Source organism: Cricetulus griseus, chromosome 4, assembly GCF_003668045.3.
Source record: "Cricetulus griseus strain 17A/GY chromosome 4, alternate assembly CriGri-PICRH-1.0, whole genome shotgun sequence".
NCBI classification, from domain to species: Eukaryota; Metazoa; Chordata; class Mammalia; order Rodentia; family Cricetidae; genus Cricetulus; species Cricetulus griseus.
In genome coordinates, this window is record NC_048597.1 from 45,392,428 (window position 1) to 45,401,006 (window position 8,579).

Below are 8,579 nucleotides of genomic sequence, written 5' to 3' on the forward strand. Positions count from 1 at the left end.
AATCCCTGTCCTCATGGTTGTTAATTTTCACAGTAAAACTACTAAGCTATCTTCCATAACCTATTTCCCCATTTTAAGATGAATTATTTCTTTTTAATTTTGTTGTTGTTTGGGTTTTGTTGTTTGTTTTGTTGTTGATGATGATTCTTATATACTCTGGATATTAATCCTTGCACAAGTGAATGACTAGCTGGCAGGCATTCTTCCCATTTACTCTCTTGGTTGTCTCCTTTGCTGGTCAAGACATAATTTGCTATAATCCCATATGTATGAGATTGGCTTGGTTTCTTTTAGCTTTTGTTTGGTTTTTTTGTGCTTTTTGGCTCTTACAAAAAGAAAAAATTCTATGCCTATATATTAGCATTTCAAAGTGTTTCCCTTTCTAGTAGTTTCAAAGTTTTAGATAAAACTCAATATTTCATCATTATGAAACTTAAAGTATTTTAAAACTTAAGTAGAGAATAAATTCGGTATAGAGGAAGCACACCTCAGAATAATAAAGGAGGCACACATACATGTACACACATATACATCACATTAAGTAGGGAAAAGCAGAAAGCATATCAGACATAACATTCAGATGTCTACTTTTAATGATTGTATGCAGTATTATACTGGAAAACTTGGGACTCTAAATCTTACAGAAATTGTAAAGGGGAAAGAATAAAAATCACACACAATGGAAAGGAATAAGTAAAATTATCTCATTTTGCAGATAATATGATTCAATACATAGAAAAGCCAACATATTGAATAAATGGTTAAATGGGAGTAATGGAAGAAGAAGGATTGATTCAGGGTTAGGAGGGCAGGGTAGAAGAAGGAATTCAGGAAGTGATTAATAATAAAAAATACTTTCAAAGAAGTCATATGGAAACATGACTGTAGAAGCAACCATATATATACACACACACACACACACACACACACACACACACACATATATATATATTTTTTGAAAAGTGTTCAAATGTAATTTCCATATAATCAGACAACAATGTTCCTATTCCACAGGCTAACAAATAGTCCAGTGGCATGAAAACGTACATCTTTTAAATTGTTTTGTTTTGTTTTGTTTTGAGACAGGGTTTCCCTGTGTAGCTTTGGAGCCTGTCCTGGAACTAGCTCTTATAGACCAGGCTGGTCTTAAACTCACAGATCTACCTGCCTGTGCCTCCCTAGTGCTGAGGTTCAAGGTGCACCACTACCACCCAGCTTTGTTACAGTAAATCTTTCTGCCAAAAGCCACCTGAGTCCCAACTGCCACCTGTGAGCTTTTTGCCAGCCGTCCGCCTGAGTTAGGGCCCAAATGAATACACAGAAACTTGTATTAGGTACAATGCTGCTTGGCCAATGACTAAGATTTCTCATCTGTTAGTTCAGTCTTAACTATCATAAACCTATATATTTTATAAGACTTATCTTATCGGATGCCTTATTGGCGTCCCTCCTTGCCGGTGGATCACATTGTGCCGCTGGAGCAGGAACGGAGGGGAAAAGAGGGACGCTTCCTGTTTAAATATGAGTCTCCTTGCTATGTCACTTCCTGCCTGGATCACCATTTCTCTACTACATTTCCCAGAATCCTCTTTGACTCCTAGTCCTAACTTGCTGTCTCATTGGCCAAACAGTATTTTATTCAATAATCAACAAGATAAACATACAAAGAATTACATTCCCATCACAGCCTTTTTTTATTATTTTTTATAGAAAGCAAGGTCCCAAAGGCCTTACAGAAGACATTACAATCTATTCCAATTGGACTCCCACCACAGAACTTGATAATAGGACCCTATTGCTGAAGACAACCATGTAATTGAGTCACAGGACATGAAGGTATCAAGCTCATACAAACCTGGAATCGTCCCCCCAAGTTTTCATCCAATAGCTATGAATGCTACTAGATGAATCTGGCAAGACTGGTGTAAGAGTGGCATGGATGGCACTGGAGTACTCTAGTTTTGGTTGTTCTACTCTTCTCTTTGGGGGGTCACAACCCGGCTCCCAAATGAACACACAATGTATTATTCTTACTTATGAATACCCAGCCTTAGCTTCTTGTTTCTAGCCATATTCTCTTAACTAAATTACCCTGTCTACCTTTTGCCTCTGAGATTTTACCTTTCTCTATACCTTTATTTACTTGTTACTCCATGGCTTGCTGTATAGCTGAGTGTCTGGCCCCTCAAATCCTCCTCTCTTCCTTTTTCCCACTCCTTGATCTTTTCTTCCAAGATTTCTCCTATTTATTTTCTCTGCCTGCCATCCCCACCTATCCTTTCTGGTGCTTAGCTATTGGCTGTGTAGCTCTTTATTAGACCAATCAGGTTACAGGCAAAGTAACACAAGTTCACAGAGTTAAACAAATGCAATATAAAAGAGTGCAACACATTTTTGCATCATTAAACAAATGCTCCACAGCATAAATAAATGTAACACATCTTTAACTAATATTCTACAACAGTAATCAGCACTATCTGATGGGAATTAAGGCCTGCTGTATAAGTTAGCACCCATACCTATAATTGTTATCAAGGCATGAACCTCTGGCTAGACAGGTCACTGACCTTAGGGGAAAACATACTATAACCACTCTACTAAGTTTCTGTAGTATTGAGCTTATCATTATATCCATAGATTAGTGTATCAATCAACCTTCATCAGTGAAGTTTCTTTTTATAGTATGTGTTGATTAACAGACCCACAACTGGTCAAAGTTCACAGAATAAAAGACATGTAATGTTCAGCATTAAATGAGATGTCTATATCATAACCCCTTCCTCCCTAGATTCAGGGATCATTGCAGAAGAGGTGAGAGAAACATTGCAAGAGCCAGAGTGCTGGATAATGACAAGGAAACAGCATTTTCCACACACAACAGGAAAGGTGTACATATGATCTCACAGCAGTTATGAGAGCATGTTCAATATCTGCCCAAGCTCAAGTCAGAAAAATCCAAACATCAAGAGGGGAGGTGCTCACACTCCTAACTTTAGCTAAGGAGATACTGGCAAATGATACCTTCTAGGATAGGGAGAGCCAGCTTTACTTATCTAGGTAGGTGAACTTTACTTCAATGGAAAGCCACACATTCAAGAGTATAAAACTAGCACAAACTGTCCCTGATTGGTGGAGAAGTGTAATAGTTACGTTTCTGTTGCTGTGATAGAATATCATGACCAAAGGCAATTTATGGACACGTTATTTTATTTTGTGATCCTAGATGGATAAGAATCCATGTCACAAAATATTCCTTTACACTGTGTGAAGACAGTGTGATTGGTTTAATAAAGAGCTGAATGGCCAATAACTAGACAGGAAGAATTTAGGCAGGACTTCTGGGGACAGAGATCTCATGGAAGAAAAAGAGGGGTTGCCAGCTAGACATGGAGGGAAAAAGACATGCAGGAGGATAGGTAAAAGCCACAAGTCACATGGCAACATATAGATGAATAGAAATGGGTTCATTTAAGTTATAAGAACTAGTGTGACAAGCCTAAGCTATAGGGCAAACTTTCATAATTAATAGTAAGTCTCCGTGTCATTGTGTGTGTGTGTGTGTGTGTGTGTGTGTGTGTGTGTGTGTGTGAGAGAGAGAGAGAGAGAGAGAGAGAGAGAGAGAGAGAGAGAGAGAGAGAGAGAGAGCGAGAGCTGGAGGACCAAAGAAAAATCTGTCTACAAATACATCCTGATGTGGCAGTACAGTAGCAAGCACGATGGCAGTTGTATAGAGCTGAAAGCTTACATCTTCAACTCTAAGTATAAAGCAAAGAGAGGGAACTGAAAGAAAGGTGAAAACTAAAATTTCAAAGCCCATCCCCAGTGACATATATCCTCCAGCAAGCCTATACTACCAAAACCTCCCCAAACAGTGCCACCCACTGGACACTATGTGTTCAAACCCAAGCCTGTGGGGGGAAATTCTCATTCAAACCATCACTGCAGGGAAGAAGAGGTAGATCCTGGGGTCTTACTCTGCTCCTTTCTTCAGTCTTTTAAAGTTTTCATTGTACAAGTCTTTCATTGCCTTTGTTAGGGTTTATTCCATGATATTTAATTGGGGGAGGGTGCTGTTGTAAATGGATTGTTTCCTGATTTCTTTCTCATTATTTGTCTTTGGTGTTTAGGAAGGCTACTGATATGACATGTTAATTTTGTTACTTGCCTCTTTGCTGAAAGTGTTTATCAGCCTTAGCAGTTTTCTGATGGAGTCTTTGTCTTTTCTCATGTATAGGTTCATGCCTCCTACAAATTGGGATACTATGACTTCTTCCTTTCTTATCTGTCTCCCTTGTATTTCCTTCTCTTGTCTCATTTCTCTATCTAGGACTTCAAACACAGTATGGAAAAGGAGGCAAGAAGACAGTTCCGTTCATCATGACTGTGTAGCCAGTGTTGGTTCAAACTTCTGGAGTCTGACCCTGAATAGTTTATTTTAGGTGTAGACACAGCACTATTTGGTAAAAACTTATTCTGGTGATAACTCAATCCTATGTGCACAACAAAGCATTCAAAAATCTCTTTGAAGAACAAAGTAAGCTAAATACAGATCACACATGACTACATTGAAACAGTTTGCAAAGTCCACAAAGATAGTTTCTATGGATTGTCTGAGAAAAACAAGTTCATAATAAAGGTATAGGGGAGGATCCCATGCTGGAAAAGTCAGATACCACAAAGGACATCAGGCAATTAAACATATATGCTCCCAGCCTTCTGGGTGGATAACAGGTTATAACAGTGGTTCTCAATCTTCCTAATGCTGTGACCCTTTTATTTAGTTCCTCATGATGTAGTGACTCCCAACCATAAAATTATTTCATTGATACTTCATAATTGTAATTTTCTACTGTTATGAATCTTAATGTAAATATCAAAAGAGTCACAGCCCACAGGTTGGGAACCACTAAATTATACATTCCTTCCTTCAAAGGAATAACCCTGTGTGTTTAGCTTTCCAGGCTCCCCTTGTGCTTTTCTGTGAGTACCAAGGCCTTTGTGCCTCCTACGTAGCCTAATATAACCATATGAAAACAAACACAAAGGCTTTTCAATTTTTTAAAATAAACTACCATAGAATCCATTTGTTTCATACTGAAGGACTCTTACCTGGTTTCAGAGATACCTAAACACCCATGCTTATTGCTGCATTGTTCACAGTGGCAAGGAAATGCCATACAATGGGATTTTATTCAGCTATAATGAAAAATTAAGCGAGATTTGCAGAAGAATGAAGCAAACTAGAAGGTAGATTAAGCTGTGTGTATGAGGGAGTGATTATGATTATCGTATATGAAACTAGAAAGGATGGGGAAATGAGATACGGAGGAAATATGGTAAGGCAATATGGTATATATGAAATAAGAGAGAGGAGAGGAACGAAATGATGGGGTGGGTAGCTGGAAGAGTAAAAAGGGGAGGCCATGGGGGTTGGGAAAGAGTAGGGAGGAAAATTAGCAATTTTCTTTAAAAATACATAATGAAGCCCAATATTGTTTATGATAATTAAAAATGAAAATAAGGAATAAGAAGAAAGGTAAAGTCTTTCTTCTACAATAAAAATATGCAAGCACTTGGGTTTGTGTGTATATAAATAAACCTGCCTTTGCCCTGAATGTAGACTATTTTACCCTGCTGCTTAGATGCCTTTTTTTAAACAGTTACCTTATGTGTTCTGTGTACTCATCTGTATACAGAGTTTCACACTCCAATTGAGCCTGTTATTTGTCATAAAGTCATGCAGGAAGACTATCCTCCTTCACTTTGTCCCTCTTTGCTTAAATATTGTCTGATGATCTTGGAGCTGCCTCAAGGAGAAAGAGAAACTCTCGAGGAAAGTCCTGTAGAGGCTGTAGAACTTTACATTGAAGGGGCAGTGGTTGTGTATTTTTCCTCTGTATTGGCTGAAACTCTGGCTTTAAGGGCCAGTTCCCTAAAGATGGGAGTAATACCATCTACTGTATGAGAGGTGGCAGTTGGGTTTTACTTTGCTCATCTGATTTAGAGTAAGCCCCCTGCTTCAATAAAAAGTCAGGTGAAATGAAATGCCTCTGAACTGCGCATTTCTGTTCACAGCTGTAAAGATGACTACTAGAAGTTTCATTCCTTTTAGACTTATATTTTATAGCTTTTAATAGTTACTATGTGTGAACCTTTAATACCATATACAAAGTATGTTTTATATGTAAAAATATTCTACCCTGCAAAGATTTCCCAATTTACATATTTTTTTGTTCATTTATAGTATTAGTGGTTAAAGAAACCCACAGCCTCAGGCATCCTGGGCAAGTGCATAGCCAATGAGCGAGCGTACTCCAAGTCCTCCAAGTTGATGGATTTGAGAGTGCTCTCCAGACTTCCCAGAACATACTCATATAAGACTTTAATTTAAAGTCAAAGGACAGAGTGCAGCAAGGAAGGAGAATACAGTCATTGAGGACTCAGGACGCATTATGTCTGTAAGCTTTCTAGGGTCCTTAAAGGATGCAGACTACACTCCTTCCACTATTTTCAGTTTGAACCACCAAGATCTGTGTATCTTGACTTTAAAAAAGCTCAAAGCAAAAATTTACAGAGTGGCCGGGTAGATGGTTCAGGAACAACTTGTAGGAGTCAGTTCGCTCCTATAGTGTAGGTTCTGAGAATCAAACTCAGGTCATTGGTCTTGGCAGCAGGCAGCACTCTTATGCCAATTGGAAACCACCTAACCCCAGAAGTTTCAGACTGGAAGCAACACATGTAAATTCTACTGAATTTATCCTGGCCAAGAGTCAAAAAACTAAGTATTCTGGTATTCTCAGAGATACAGGCTTGATTTCTCCAATGATAATACAGGGCTTTGATACTCTAACTTTAAACATAACCTCCATATCTCCCCCCCACCCCCACCCCCCGCCATGTAGCTCTGTCTCTTGTCTTTGGCCTCAGCCACAGAGGCTTTTCATGCCATGGACAATAGACTAGCTGGTTAATTGTTGGGAATATTATTTTCAGATGTGTGATTTTTGTTTATGCTGCATTTGTTTAAATCTGTGAAGCTGTGTTACTGTGCCTGTCTAAAATACCTGATGGTCTCATAAAGAGCTGAACAGCCAATAGCAAGGCAGGAGCAAGGATAGGAGGGGCTGGCAGGCAGAGAGTATAAACTGAAGGAGACATGAAGAAGGAGGAACCACCAGAGAACAAGGAGAGGAGGATGTCAGGAGCTAGCCACCTAGCCAGCCACGGAGAAAGAAGCAAAGTAAGTTATACAGAAGTAAGATAGATGAAAGCCCAGAGGAGAAAGGTACGTGGGTTAATTTAAGAAAAGCTGACTAGAAACAAACCAAGCTAAGGCTGGACATTCATAACTAAGCTTAAGCCTCTGTGTGTGATTCATTTGGGAGCTGGGTGGTGGGCCCCTCAAAAAGCCTAAAGAGCCAAAAAGTAAAGAAATCATTTCGAACAATAGTTAATAGTTCCCAGCTGCTTGACTTCCCCGAGTTGTTGATGGCGAACAGGCACATATTTCTCAAAAAGAAAGATTAAGACTGTTCCCTAGATTCAACCTTGATGAAATGCTCTTCAATGAACTCACTATTCTTTTGTGTTTAGTTTAATAGGAAAGAAGGAGTGTTTATAAATGAACTCGTGCTAATGCTAACATCTTTCATGAATACCCATAAATTTCTTAAAGCTGAGCAAGATATGACATCCCCAGGGAAGCTGTGCCCACACTGTGAAGATCCAAAATCCATTGTCCATGGTGATGATGGAGCCAGTGGAAGACCCCTACTAAGATCACAAGGAACTTGAAGGGAAAACAGTGTGATCATCCAGATGGCCACCGAACACAGTTCCTCCTCGTTTCTCACTTGCTGCTTCTTCCTCTCCTTTCTTTCCATTGCTGTACCTTCTGCTACAATTAGAGATCTTGATAACTGTTCTCTGCTTATCTGAATTTATGTTTAAAGAGAAAAGTCTTCCAGTATTTTGTTCTGGACTCCAGCAGAGTGTACGAAAAATAGCACAAATTCTTTGAATCGTTTATACTAAGTAGAGTCTAACCTTCAAGGTACTATGATTAAGAATGGCAATGTCAAATCATTACTTGGATAGGTCAAGTCTTCCAGTCACTCCTGACTTGGTCTTCTGAAATTTAGGCATATTTCTTGAACTGAGCCCACCCTTGTCCTCTTTTGTCTTTCTGAAGGCAGTTCATGGGAAAAGCAAGTCAAAAGAGCTATGTATGAAGCACCAAGAAAAACTACAGCTCATTTTGTACCTGTGGTAGGAGTTAGCTCCCATAGGCAGTAAAAGGGCTCATGGTAAACTACAATTTGGTCACAAAACCTGAGAACACAATGAGAATGGTTTGATTAGGAGCTGGTAGACCCAACCAAGGCAGATAACTGGCAAACCAAGCAAAGGTTAAAATAGAGTGAATAGAGGTGGCTGAAGTTCATGACGCTCCCTTGATTGAGCAAATAGTATACCATCATGTCTCAGGTCAACAGAGCATGTGAGCTCCCAGTGGCTCAGCCACAGCACGCTCAGGTTGTGTCTAGTTTCTGCCCCAAGACCTTTAAAAAGCCCCTACA